The sequence below is a fragment of the Cydia fagiglandana genome, chromosome 10 (assembly GCF_963556715.1).
Source record: "Cydia fagiglandana chromosome 10, ilCydFagi1.1, whole genome shotgun sequence".
NCBI classification, from domain to species: Eukaryota; Metazoa; Arthropoda; class Insecta; order Lepidoptera; family Tortricidae; genus Cydia; species Cydia fagiglandana.
Window position 1 is genome coordinate 5,486,020 of NC_085941.1, and position 14,322 is coordinate 5,500,341.

The 14,322-nt window shown below is 38.6% G+C and overlaps 1 protein-coding gene and 1 long non-coding RNA gene across 2 annotated transcripts in view; one reads left to right on the forward strand and one right to left on the reverse strand.

The window, feature by feature from the left end:
* Positions 1-11,237, reverse strand: part of LOC134668408 (mucin-2) — a 90,436-nt gene extending 79,199 nt beyond the window's left edge. The window contains exon 1 of the mRNA XM_063525892.1: positions 11,006-11,237. The gene's annotated coding sequence lies outside the window, so the exon portion shown is untranslated. The remainder of the gene's footprint in view (positions 1-11,005) is intronic.
* LOC134668166 (uncharacterized) overlaps positions 1-14,322 on the forward strand; it is a 301,154-nt gene that overhangs the window by 116,812 nt on the left and 170,020 nt on the right. The gene's annotated exons all lie outside the window — the stretch shown is intronic.

Consider the following 14,322-nt stretch of genomic DNA (forward strand, 5'->3'; position numbering starts at 1 on the left):
CAATATGGCGGTTTGTTTACATAGTTAGTTCTATAGAATGACACTTTAGTGTTCAAAGGTTATTCAATGGAATCACGGCACTTTATGGCCCATGTTTCCTATAAATTTTAAAATATCTACTAATTTCATCAGAAAATAACCCTCTACAAACTCTTTCATCGCCTCTAACTCGTGTTTGTATAGAAGGTAGGTAGACCAGAAAGAGCGAAGCTTTTGCTTTCTGACTGTATCTGAGCGAAAAACGTACTTATTCAAATACAAGATTTCTTGCCTTACCGCAATCTTCCCCACGTGCACTATAGTCTTATGTCACCACAAACAAAACATCCTCCAGACTGAGCATAATCGCGCTACCCCCTCTGCCACGCATACGGTAATTTTACTCCATGTTCGAGTCGAAAGTGTCTTTGTGTGACGTCCGTGTCTTTGAACGGACTAATCACGGCACGGGACTTCGCTCACCTCGTCCCGCGCACCCCCGCATTTTTGGCTTCATCGGTTGCATGAAATAATTGGTCTAAATTCGGTCTAGAGGATTCCTAGTCTATGGATGTCACGCACGCTATTATAGCAGTGAGTAGGTGTATTTTACCGTAATCAATTGTCAGAGCGCACTGCTGTTCGATTTTGACATGAGATTATTGAGATTAGGTACCTCAAATTCATAATAACATATGAACAATGTTTACGGTTTTCCAGAAAACCCCATTTTTAGAAAAATGCCGTTTTTAAACACAAATTATTTTTGGAGGTACTAGGTTAATATATTTTTAGGAAACCAATAAATCTTCGAGTATAATTAGGAACATTAGTATCAACCCGCCCACAAAAAAATCTAAACAACCCCACTGCACCATACGGCAACATAAGCTGCTGGTAATGAAAGAATTATGGTATGTGTTGATGAAAGGAAAGCTCGAAGGAACTTTCTTTGGAGGTCTAGTTTCTTAAGAGGTCAATCAAAGGCGAAATAGGTATACATCATTAAAGGAAATATTATACAAAAATATACATAAAGTGAGATTAATAGTTTTTGCGAGTTTTTGCTAAATTAAAAGAAAAACATGGGAAAAACCTTTTTAGTCGTGACTGCGAAAGTGCCCGGCTTTGGAACGCGTATGTCGGGCTACGCCCGACTCTTTTAGTATGAGGGCGCCGAAGGCGCCCGGCTTTGGAACGCGTACGTCGGGTTACGCCCGACGCTTTTAGTATGAGGGCGCCTTCGGCGCCCGGCTTTGGAACGCGTATGTCGGGCTACGCCCGACTCTTTTAGTATGAGGGCGCCGAAGGCGCCCGGCTTTGGAACGCGTACGTTGGGCTACGCCCGACACTTTTAGTATGAGGGCGCCGAAGGCGTCCGGCTTTCGAACGCGTACGTCGGGCTCCGCCCGAGTCTTTTAGTATGAGGGCGCCTTCGGCGCCCGGCTTTGGAACGCGTACGTCGGGCTACGCCCGACGCTTTTAGTATGAGGGCGCCTTCGGCGCCCGGCTTTAGAACGCGTACGTCGGGCTCCGCCCGACTCTTTTAGTATGAGGGCGCCGAAGGCACCCGGCTTTGGAACGCGTACGTCGGGCTACGGCCGACACTTTTAGTATGAGGGCGCCGAAGGCGCCCGGCTTTCGAACGCGTACGTCGGGCTACGCCCGACTCTTTTAGTATGAGGGCGCCGAAGGCGCCCGGCTTTGGAACGCGTATGTCGGGCTACGCCCGACTCTTTTAGTATGAGGGCGCCGAAGGCGTCCGGCTTTGGAACGCGTACGTCGGGCTACGCCCGACGCTTTTAGTATGAGGGCGCCGAAGGCGCCCGGCTTTGGAACGCGTATGTCGGGCTACGCCCGACTCTTTTAGTATGAGGGCGCCGAAGGCGCCCGGCTTTGGAACGCGTATGTCGGGCTACGCCCGACTCTTTTAGTATGAGGGCGCCGAAGGCGCCCGCCTTTCGAACGCGTACGTCGGGCTCCGCCCGACTCTTTTAGTATGAGGGCGCCGAAGGCGCTCGGCTTTCGAACGCGTACGTTGGGCTACGCCCGACACTTTTAGTATGAGGGCGCCGAAGGCGTCCGGCTTTCGAACGCATACGTCGGGCTCCGCCCCAGTCTTTTAGTATGAGAGCGCCTTCGGCGCCCGGCTTTGGAACGCGTATGTCGGGCTACGCCCGACTCTTTTGGTATGAGGGCGCCGAAGGCGCCCGGCTTTGGAACGCGTACGTCGGGCTACGCCCGACACTTTTAGTATGAGGGCGCCGAAGGCGCCCGGCTTTGCAACGCGTACGTCGGGCTCCGCCCGACTCTTTTAGTATGAGGGCGCCGAAGGCGCCCGGCTTTGGAACGCGTACGTAGGGCTACGCCAGACACTTTTAGTATGAGGGCGCCGAAGGCGCCCGGCTTTGGAACGCGTATGTCGGGCTCCGCCCGACTCTTTTAGTATGAGGACGCCGATAGCGCCCGGCTCTGGAACGCGTACGTCGGGCTACGCCCGACAATTTTAGTACGAGGGCGCCGAAGGCGCCCGGCTTCGGAACACGTACGTATCTTGTAAAAAAATTGACTGTTTCATACATTTTGGCTGATCAGGACTTCTATACCTGTTCACGTTATAAAATGTTGCAGGACATTAAAAAAACACCATGTATAGCGGCCAAACAAATTTCTTTTGCAAAAACCTTCTTGTATCGCCGTAGTCGAGTAAAGGGTGAGTACTATTAAATTGTCGCAATTTGAATAAAATTTTATACAATAAAATAATATACAATAAAATTCAAAAATGTTTATTATTGGTAAGTTTATGATAAAATAGGCGAGCTAAAACCGTTTTATTGTTTGTCTAAAGCACGACGTGAGAATTCTCGGACTTTACTCTTGACCCGACTCATAGAATTTTGCACGGAATCATTTGTGATAAGTTTAGTACATTTAATCCACTTCCTTTTGAAATCGGGCAATGATGTGGCCGGTTGGCATGTTTTCCGCAATTTTGTTTTTATATTTGCCCAGTATTTTTCTATCGGCCGTAATTCTGGGCAATTTGGCGGATTTAATCCCTTTGGTACAACATCGACAGAATTCAAATTATACCAATCCATAGCTCTAGATGAATAATGGCAACTTGCCAAATCCGGCCAAAATAATGTCGAACAATTGTGCTTTTTAATAAGTGGCAACAACCTTTTCTTTAGGCATTCGGATATATAAATATCTGTGTTAATTGTGCCAGTGGTTACAAAAGGCGAACTTCTCATACCGCACTGGCATATCGCTTGCCACACGAGGAACTTTTTGGCAAATTTCTCGACTGGAATCACTTTTTCTGATTCAGGCAGACCCGAGACGTTGCGGGAAGAAAAGTATTGATTGCCTGGTATTGAATTGAAATCAGCCTTTACATACGTTTCGTCATCAATGATTAAGCAACCTGCTGTATTTTGAACAAACAAGGCGTACAATAATCTAGAACGTCGAACTGCTCGATTATACTGATCAACCGTTCTTTTCGGAGCTATTGTTTTTTGTATGTAACAATACCGCAGTTTTTTTTTATTTTTTGTACATTGCTTTGGCTTGTTCCAACTTTTTTGGACACATCTCGGGACGAAATAGCCGGATTTTGATCAAACAGCTTACACACCTTTGATTCCAACTTTTTGTTCCGTTTTCTTGTCGGATGACCCTCTCGCTGCTTTCTTTCAGTAGTTTTACCTCGTTTTAGCTTTTTTATGGTCCTTTGCACTGTTCTCCGAGTTGTATTGCACGATTTTGCAAGTTCCAAAGTAGATATATAGGGATTCATAGTAAATTTTTGCAAAATTAAATCGCGCACGCTTTTTTCTTTTGACGACATCTTGAAAGACAAATACAAGTGAATGTTTTTTTTTAAGAATAAAAGATGCCAATACATTCTAATTTTGATATATATAATAAGTTTTACCAAAAAGGTTGAGAGTCTAGAAAAAAAAACGGAATATGTTAGCGACAATTTAATAGTACTCACCCTTTAACACGCGGATAGAATCCAGAGCGTTTGTAGATTCATAGTTCAAATCACCTAACCGATAAATTAATGTTTTATCTGGCGCATGCAAGCAAAGCCGGGTGCAAAAGCTAACAATATTTATATATTTGAAATGTGCTAATTGAGCTCTTTCCAATGATGTATAACACATCATGATTACTTAATCTTAGTTTTTTGGTTCGTGACTTTATGACCTCTAGAGGGCGCAATGTTAATTTTTTTGTGATGCCATATAGCCTATAACCAGCGGACGATTAAGACGATTCGAATGACATATCGTTTGTTAAATTATAATAAGTACTTTAGAAGTTATGAGGGAACAGATGAACATACATACATACATACATACATACCCACATACATACCGGTCAAAATCATAACCCTCCTTTTGCGTTGCCGTAGTCGGGTAATGAACAGTATTGCAGCTGTCGTTGGAAATGGACTGTCACCTTAACTGTTGAATCAACTATTATAACTCGAGCAATGTGTAATGAACGCTCGAGGAGACCGAAATACGTGATTGAAACCGTAAAATTAGCTCAAAGTTAGTATGTCTCACGATAGTTTAACTAAATTCAACCCTCGTGGAAATCAGCTGGTGCCTTCCGTTGGTGGGTAGAAGAACGGCAACCGAATACAAAAAAAAAATATTCATTGCGTCCTGACAGAAACTTTGTCAGATAATAGTTTAGTTGCCATTGTGATTTAAAAAAAACCGGGCAAGTGCGAGTCGGACCCCGCCCGACGTTGCTTAACTTCGGTCAAAAATCACGTTTGTTGTATGGGAGCCCCACTTAAATCTTTATTTTATTCTGTTTTTAGTATTTGTTGTTATAGCGGCAACAGAAATACATCATCTGTGAAAATTTCAATTGTCTAGCTATCACGGTTCGTGAGATACAGCCTGGTGACAGACGGACGGACGGACGGACAGACGGATGGACGGATGGACGGACGGACGGACAGCAGAGTCTTAGTAATAGGGTCCCGTTTTACCCTTCGGGTACGGAACCCTAAAAACCAGCCGGTAGTATCGCGGTGGGGCGTGGAACCATTATCCTCTAACTTAAGGCATAACTATTGAAAAACAGAAAAGCCTATTAGTGGAGCTTATGATATCGGCAGCCCGTCAAAACAGCGCTGACCCAATTCATCGGCCTGCAATGCGCACTGCAACTGAACTAGATTTTTAAGGACACGCTTTGTGATTAGCGGTGAAGCGATTAGAGAGAGGGGCAAATAACTAATTATTAAAATGTTTGGAAAATTTTGAGCTTCTAGAAATAAAGGAATAGTTAACAATTTTTTGGTAGATACGAGGTTCTTTGTCGCGCCGTACGGAATCGGCGGATGGCAAGGCGAAAATAAGTGTAAGTTTTCCGTCACAACTCCTTCTTAACTTCGTTTCAATCGAGCGTTCCACGCCACTCAGGCATTTTTTTTTTTTCAAAAAATTCGAGATATTTCCATTTTGTTATTTCGTCCATATATAAGTAGAAAGCATTTAGGCATAAACAATATTTATTCAATTTAAGCAACCTAAGACCACAGTACCTTCACACAAGTGTTCTTTTAGTCAATAAAATGATTGAACAATTAATTACATACGTTATAACAGACACCTTCATCGAATACACCTACACCTTCTCTGTGGCCATGAGTAAGCCCACTCATAATAAAAAAAAATCATTCCAGTTCACTCTTGTTTATTGTTTCTACATGTTGTAACGTAGACATTTTCTTGGATTTTAAATTAATATTTTTGGGTTGAATTCTTTTTCTTCTTTCAACGTTTTTAACAATATCCCAAACTAACTCGATTGATTGCACTTCTTTGCATAATCTGTTGCATTCAGATGCACCGTTTGATGCTTATCTGTTGTCGGGGTTGTCATATGAGTAAAAATAATTAAAACTTGAGATATTTATGTTGTCACTCCAGGAAAACTTTGTATGATTTAGGTATGATTTTTATAGATAGAAAATAAGTTTGATGTAAAACAAAACATAGAAATTACAGACTGACAAAGTGGCTCTGAAATGAAACATTATTAGATTTAATGATAAAATATATTTCTTAGGCTCGGGAGTGAATTTGTCTAAATAATCAGTTCAGAATTTTCGAAGAATTTGTGTCTTCAGGGAATTGGCACCCTACTTTTGTTTTTTTGGCCTTTTGTTCTCAACATATGAGGAGGTCATTCTGAGATGACATGCACTTTTGATGTGTGGACCCCTCCGGGGACGCACGCTCGCATGAGCCCTATTTTGTGATAAGACCACACATTCCACATGGTGGTCAAAATGGTGGAAGCAGTTCGAGTCCTTCGGTGTGTTCCACTGAGTAAGTATAAATGGAATTTAGTTGTGATCAATTCCAAAATGGCGCGAAACATTGTGGGTTTGTTCTTAACCAAGTTTTGGTTCTTTACAGAGTTGACTCCTGCTCGAGGGAAGGGAGCGCTCCGCCAGAAGTCCTAACAGCTTCCAGTGCGGTGAGCTAAATTTCCAATTGTTTCATTTTTTCTCTAGCGGCCATAAAGGGCATCGGCTAATATATCCTTTTCTCGCTTTGCAGGAGCCGGGATGTTTCTAGATGTTTCTAGAAGCTTTCGATGCTTCTAGATGTTTCAAGATGTTTTAAGAGCTTTCGATTTCTTATGAAATTTATTTTGAAGATGTTTGGAACTTTTAAAATGCTGTGGGGTCTGTCCCACTCCATCTGCACTGGCCGGCTCCAACCAGGTCAGCAGCCAGCTTCCCGGGGATAGGAGAGGTCACTCCCCGCTGCTCCAGTTCCAGCAGCTGTTTTGAGGTCGGTCCAATGCATCCTTGAATTTTGTAGGGCATCTGCGCTCAGCTACAAGTTTAAAATGTAATTGAAGAGAGATAGTTTTTTTTAATTTAAAGTTTTGAAAGTTCTGGTGCATAAAACTTAGGTATTTCGAAATGTAGTTTTTAGTAATTAATTAATTGGTATAAACCTTATAACATGAACCTGTGAAGCGACCCAGCTATACCACTGAGCTTTTGTAATATCTAATGTTTAGGAATAAAGTTTGTTAGATATAAATCTGTTTAATTGTTCCTCCTCGTAGCTTTCCTACGGCAAGGTTTCCATTTAGTTTATTTTATTTTATTTTGATTTAATTTTATTTTGTTAACATGGCTGTTTCCATTTTAGACAAGCCGGAGTTTTTCAATCATTTATTTTACCCCCTTTTAAAACACCCGTGTTACAATGTGTACATTTTTTATTGCCATTTGATTATGTAATTAGTAATTATCACATTAACAGAGGAGTTACCTACTGTTATTTTGACGCAACTCTAAGTGAAGCAACGTAATGTTTCTCAATAGTCTTTACTAAAAACATTTATTCGGTTTATTCCCTGTAATTCTTCACGTCTCCTTTCTTTTTTATTTCAAACCGCTCCGCTTTTCAACGGCGTGGCCTTATAATTTTAATGTGGGAAAGAAAATTGTTGAACAAAACAATGTGATGAGGCAAACGTCCCCATGGGGTTAGTGAGATTCGTGACTCGAGAAAATATGTCTTTGTTACTAACTGTAACTTTTGGTGACTTTGAGGTTACAGATATATAAATACGATGATATTTAATACGATTTTACGCGTAGTAAATACATACAACATTTTACACTGATCCTGCCAACTGATTTACATTTTTGTTTTAAATATCCTTATTAAGTTTAATTCTAAGGCTTGTACTGTTTTGTAGCATTGCCTGTAAACATTTTTCAATGTGGTGTTAAATAAAAAAATTCTGTCTATGTCTATTTTTTTTGTCTTATTAGTTTTGCTTACTTTTTTTGACATCGAAACAAATTATTTTCACTTAGTCTGCTGTTACGGATTCTGCATTGAAAAACAACGAATTGTTTGCAGCCTGTACGCAGAAGTAACTTTGAATTGAAAAAGTTTGTGTCACGTGTGTTTTTCTATTTCCACAAGTTTCTAGTGACTTAGTTTTCTTTTCAAACCACCTCTTTTGTTGATGATCAATTTACTAATTTTGGTATCGTAAATTGTGCCTACTTTGCTCCCCACTGGATAATTTTACTCCAACAGTTTTTATAAATTAAAATTATTTATATCAGCCTCATTTTAATTGTTAGGTATATGATAGTAGCGCTAATCTTCTTTAAATCGGCCAAATAAAATGTATAATCTTGGAGCCAATTAGACACACTTTGCGTTACCTATAAAAAGTAAGTATGTACACTATAAGAACATTGCTGTATAACTAGTAGGTACGGTACCTACATAAGTGAAAATTTACTTAGGGCGACTTGCACCATTCACTAACCCGGGGTTAACAGGTTAAACCTGGAGTGTCACCATGGTTACCAGTACAATTTGACACTAGCTCAACGGTTTAACCAGTTAACCCCGGGTTAGTGAGATGGTGCAAGTGGGCCTTAGCGATTTTGTATGAGCGTTAAATGTTTTATGCATTAAATAGCTTGCAACAACTTCATTTCCTTTGTAAGCGAAGCATATTAATGTTAACACAACCCCTTTCACGGTAAGCTTTTTATTTAGCTGCTAGCTTAGCCAGCTTCCCGGAAAACTAAGATTAAGTTTTAAAATATATTCTTGTTTAATGTAAATGCAAAAACGCAATGTAAGGTCCGGATTTTGAACGACAAACACGGCAAAGCGAATAGAGGTTAAAATAGTTATTTGTTATTCAAGGGAGCAAAGTTGTTGTTTACTGAGAGTCGAGCGAGCGAAAGATTTCAAGATTTAGGGTCTTGGCTCATGGGTGCTTAGGCGTTACGAGGATTCCAATGGAAGAGAGAAACAAGTCAAGCTACCAAGTGTAACAAAAAATGGTCAACTCATCCATCGCGAGCAAAATATTAGATGGAAATATCACAAATCTTATCTAAATTTTACTGTTGTAAGTACCATTAAATCATCTCTTTAAAGTCTACTTTTACCAGCTAACGTGAAGAAACAACGCATTCAATACATTTATTGTAAAGTACTTACTTTTCTCTACAGCGGTCGGATTGACTCTCATATCAGTGGGATAAGTTGCATTTAATCCCCTCGAATAAGTAATTGGTGGATAAAATCCAATTTTACCCACACATTTCAAACCTTTACGAGCTGAAATAGAGAAAGTTCTTTGTGGTCCTGGCTATGATAAGTGTTCAAAGAATCTTTATGGACGGCCACAATTCTCCATTGCTCCAGATATTTCACCTGCGCTCTGTCGGCTCTTTAAAAACTTGTTCATTTCGCGCTGAAGCCCCAGAGAAAACCTCAGAAAAGAGCTCTATCTACGGCCAGAGGAAAATGCTCTTAAATTCTACTGTACCTACCTACGTACCTAAAAAAAATTCTAGGTAGGTGCCTAAAGCAAAAAGCAAAAAGGATGAATTCTTTAATGAGTTTTTTTTTTAGTAGGTGCCTAAACCAAAAAGCAAAAAGGATGAATTCTTTAATGAGTATAGTTGATTAAAAATGTATCCAACTAATAATTAACTGAAAATAGATATTATAAACTACTTTAAAACCGCAAATTAAACAGATTAACGGGAATCGTCTGATTTATTTGGTTTCCTGCAATGAACACTTCAAATTTTTGGAGACTTTCCGCAATATGCAAATTTTCAAAGTGTAAAAAAGTAACACTAATTTGATTAAGTTTGTTTCCTGAACACTTGAAGAACAAATTTTTGAAGACTGTCCGCAACTTGCTAATTTTTAAAAGCGTAAAAAAGTAATAAGGTGTATTCGGGTAATTCCGAATGTCGAAAACTGTCGGATAATTCCGAAAAGAGACTTTTATTATGATGGAATTTTGGGTGACTTTCATCTGAATTTCGGAATTATCCGACATTCGGAATTACCCGAATACACTCCTTTTGACCAAGCTATGTATCGCATCGCGTAGCTTTTTCGCTAGCCGTACGCCTAAGTGTATTAGTTCATATTCATATTCATGTTTTCATTCATAAGCGAGGTGGTTGAACTTGGAACCGGTCGCAAATCCGCAAGATGATTGAATTAATCTGCTATAATTTTAAGAGATTATGATGATGAGATCACGTACTATTTGTAAAAAGGAACATTATTACGGTACTTATATTTGTATTTTAAAATAAAATTGGGTTTATATTAAAAAAATAGTAGGAAAAAAATTAATATATATAGATTATTGAAAAATTTCTTTAAATTAAAATGATAAATTAATACTTTAGAATTTATTTACAGGTGTCACTTGCATAAACTATTGTGCCTAAAATGCCTAGGGTAGAGATTCTGCAAAAAGTTTTTTCTTATACCAACACTATCAAATTTCTGTTGTACATACTAATTCACGTTTGCTGGTGTTGTATTAAGTTAGACCATCTCCAAAGCGATCCATATAGAATGAAAATAAGAAAATCAATGCAAATATTTTAACAATTCTTGTGAACAATCAACATCCATCAAAGAAATCTACGCTTAAAGCATTCGTATTATTGATTCAGCCAAAGAGCAAATCCTTTACCTTAACGATATTTGCACTACATCAATATGAAAACACAGCAAAGCTCTTTAACTGTTGTAATCTTTTTTGCCCGCAGTCAATGCTCGAATCCCATGGCAAGCGGTAAAAAGAGCTTTGCGCACTCGTGCTTAAATTGCCACATTGCTGGCTTGCTTACTTGGAGCTCAGGAAATTGAGCTTTTATGGTAGGAATCAGACAAAACGCTAGGAAATACATATAAAATAAAGGAAAGCAGAAAGATTTTGTATTATATTTTAAATATCTGCAAATTTCAATGTAGAAACGTTATCTTCTATTATTTAAACTAGAACGTTAAAATGATACTTAATATCTATTTTTAATTATAATTATATTTTTAAATTGTATCTGTCAGTCTACAATTTTTTTCGTAAGATATTTTTTTTATATTTACCTATCGCCAATCCAGGAGTTGGCATAATAAAAAATAAATAATATAGAAAAACTTACCAAAAACAATCAAACTGCCAGCAAAACTAACAGCAACATCAAATAAACATCTCTAGTTCCAAATTTAAATGCACGCAACCGAAATTTCGAAAATGGAATCGTAACTTTTTATAATCGCACGAACGCGGGCGCGGCGCGCACGGGCTTCGACGGGTAAAGGTAGCAACACACTGCGAGAGTCTCGGTGCCCCCACCGACTATCACTCCACTTTCGTCCCCCGAGTGCAAGACCGATTTATCACCGTATCTGTGTTAACTTAGTTCCCTAGTCCCGGAAAGGTTTGACACTTTTTTTTTAATCCATCAAGGTTTTGCATAGATAATAGTTTGCGGAGGCCGGGAATAGATTTATTTTGGAGTGTTGAATATTAGATTTTCTGTGATAATATTAAGTTTCTTCTTTTAAATTAAATTGTCAGGTTCTTAACGATGAACCTTGAAGACATTACATATTAATTACAGTTATTATCTTAACCATCTATAGTAGCTCTATATAAATACATGTATAACTATATAAACATAACATACTCGTAACCCTTATGTTTTGGCTTGGCCTGTCAGATAAAAAATAATCATCATCATCATCATCATCTCAGCCATAAGACGTCCACTGCTGAACATAGGCCTCCCCCTTTTTTGGGGGGTGAATGCCATAATCGCCACAAAAAATAATACGGTATACAAAAAATATTATGATATCATAAAAACTTCACGTATTTTAATTGAGCTTAGGATTTTGGCATAATTGATAATTGAGGATCTTGCAAAATGCTGAATGGAAGGTAAAATTAAACAAACCCCTTCAGTCTTTGACTGATTAGTCGGGTTTGTGGTTAGACCGGGGTTCCGAGAATCGCAATCCTTGCCTGAGGGTTCAAAAAGAGTTATAGTCAAGCGTGACAACAAGCAGAACTACTTTAAAACATGCGATTTGTGTGAGGTGAGACTAAAATAAATGAGAGGGATGGGATGCTTTCAGAAATTTTTAATGATACTGCACTATTGGCAGATCCTACTTTATAATGATATAAAACCAGAACCTATATATTATAATATAATTGTATTATACTCGTATAATTATATTTCATTTCCATATTTGTACATAACTTATGTTCTGATAACCAATTTATCAATATCGGTGCTTTTTAAATATATTTCGGGGATCTCTGAAACGGTTCTATTAGTCAAAGTAAAATAAGTACAAAAAACATTTTATCGCTCTAGCAAGGTTGTTAAAATCTCTAATATTCATATTTTCGTGTTTTGTGTCCAAATGTCTTACAATGCTTTATTTTCATTTGTAAATATTGTACCTATGTTTGTATCTACGTACTTATATGTTTGCATATATTTGTTTACTGTCATTTATTGCAATGATGCATAGAAATACATGGTGTTATACTTAATGTTAGGATGCGTACATTTTACCCTGTGAGGGTGTTACAATATTATGATTGTAGCTGTCTTACAATTTAGTTACTTACTAATTTATATAGTAGGTCTCTATTATTATAATTAAACTACATTTACAATTGTTTATTCAATAGAATACAGTTATGTCCTTATATCTAGAAAAAATCATCAGATTAAAGGAGGACTCACGCTAGACCGGGTCGGGGCCGGGCCGGAGCTCCCGGCGCTTCGTTTTCTATGGAAAGCACCACGTGCTCACCGATCAGCCGTCATCGAAAATGATATGTCGGACGCCTCGGCCCGGGCTCGGCCTGAGCTATAATCGCGAAAATCGAAGTTCGCAAATTGCGGGGATTTTTCTCTGTCACTCTAATTACGCCTTCGTTGGAGTAAAAGAGAAAGATCCCCGCAATTTGCGAATTTCGATTTTCGCGGTAGCCGCTCTGGTCTAGCATAGGTGGCGTGAGTGACTGGTGTGAGTCATCCTTATTAAGTAATATGTATATTTAAAGTAATAAACGTCATGGATATAATATTTACTTTACATCAGTGCCTGGCGAACGTCAAAGGGATTATCATAATGCAGTTTAAAATATTGACTTTACTTTGCGGTTTGGTTGATTTTGTGTTATTCCACAATATTTACAATGAAAGCCAGTTTTGGGCTATACTTAAATAAATACAAATACTGAAGCTAAATGAAAAGGCAGCGCGACCGAATGTAAATAAGCTCGGTGATGCAGAAACACCAGCTTGCGTAATTAAATACTTATTCGTTAATTTTAGTCGTTAATTAAAATAAATACTGTAGTATCCTTGTGAATGGGTAAATACTTTATATTTAATAACATACATATTTTAATCAAGGTTTGGTCTAGTTGAAACATTTAGGACTATTTAGGTAAAATTTCATTGCGTTATTTCAGTTTTTTCTGGTTTTGGTTGGTAGAGATTTTTGACATCTACCACACAATAAATAATAGTACTAGGTACAGAAGACTCACTCTCTAACAAAACACGTTTGTTGAAACGATGAGCACAGATATGTCCGCTAGGTGGCGACAGCGCCACGCGCGGCTTATGGCAAACCCCAAAATTGTGGTCGAACGGATGTACTTTTAGCAAAGCGACGAAATCGCGGAGTGAGCCACGCCTGCGTCTATAACTAATAATGAAACTAATGTTTTTTAGCGTTATTTTGCGTACTGAATGCCGCAAGTAATAATGCAACCGATACATTTTAGAAGACAACATTAATACCCGACTACATCGAACTAACAAACCAACTTAAAAAAGGCTTGTATTGATCTCCACACATATTTTGAGGTTATTTAGTTATGCCTTTTTTATTCACGTTTTCTTGCAATTAAAGAGAAACAGACACATTTTAATCACACAGGAAAGTTAGACACGGTACATCTCAATAATTCTCACGCAAATTGGACACAAATCCTACTTTAAGGGCCATTAGCTTACCTATGCACGCGAACATCTAAACGCAACCATTGAAATCAGTCAAGCGTCGTTACATCAAAGAACTATTAACAAATCTATGAATAACTATTTCTAGTATAATTTGAGCCTTTAGATCGTAGCAACTGTGAGTAAACATAGGTCAGACTTATACTAGTAGTTATGAATAACAAGCAGACACGCTTGTCGAACAATTAACAAGAATATAATCGTCCGGTCGAGTACGTAGGTCAAGTGCGCGGTCGAGTGAATATAAACTAGTTATCAGCGAGCGCACTCGACTGTTCTAACGCTTCTTTGTTTTTGCACGTTTTAAAGTTAAGTTTTAAGTAAGTAGTTGGAGATTTCCAGAATTTCCTACATATTCTCATGTAAAACGTGAAATTAAAATACGAGTATGTAGAACCGAATTCATTTGTGTTGCATTAAAT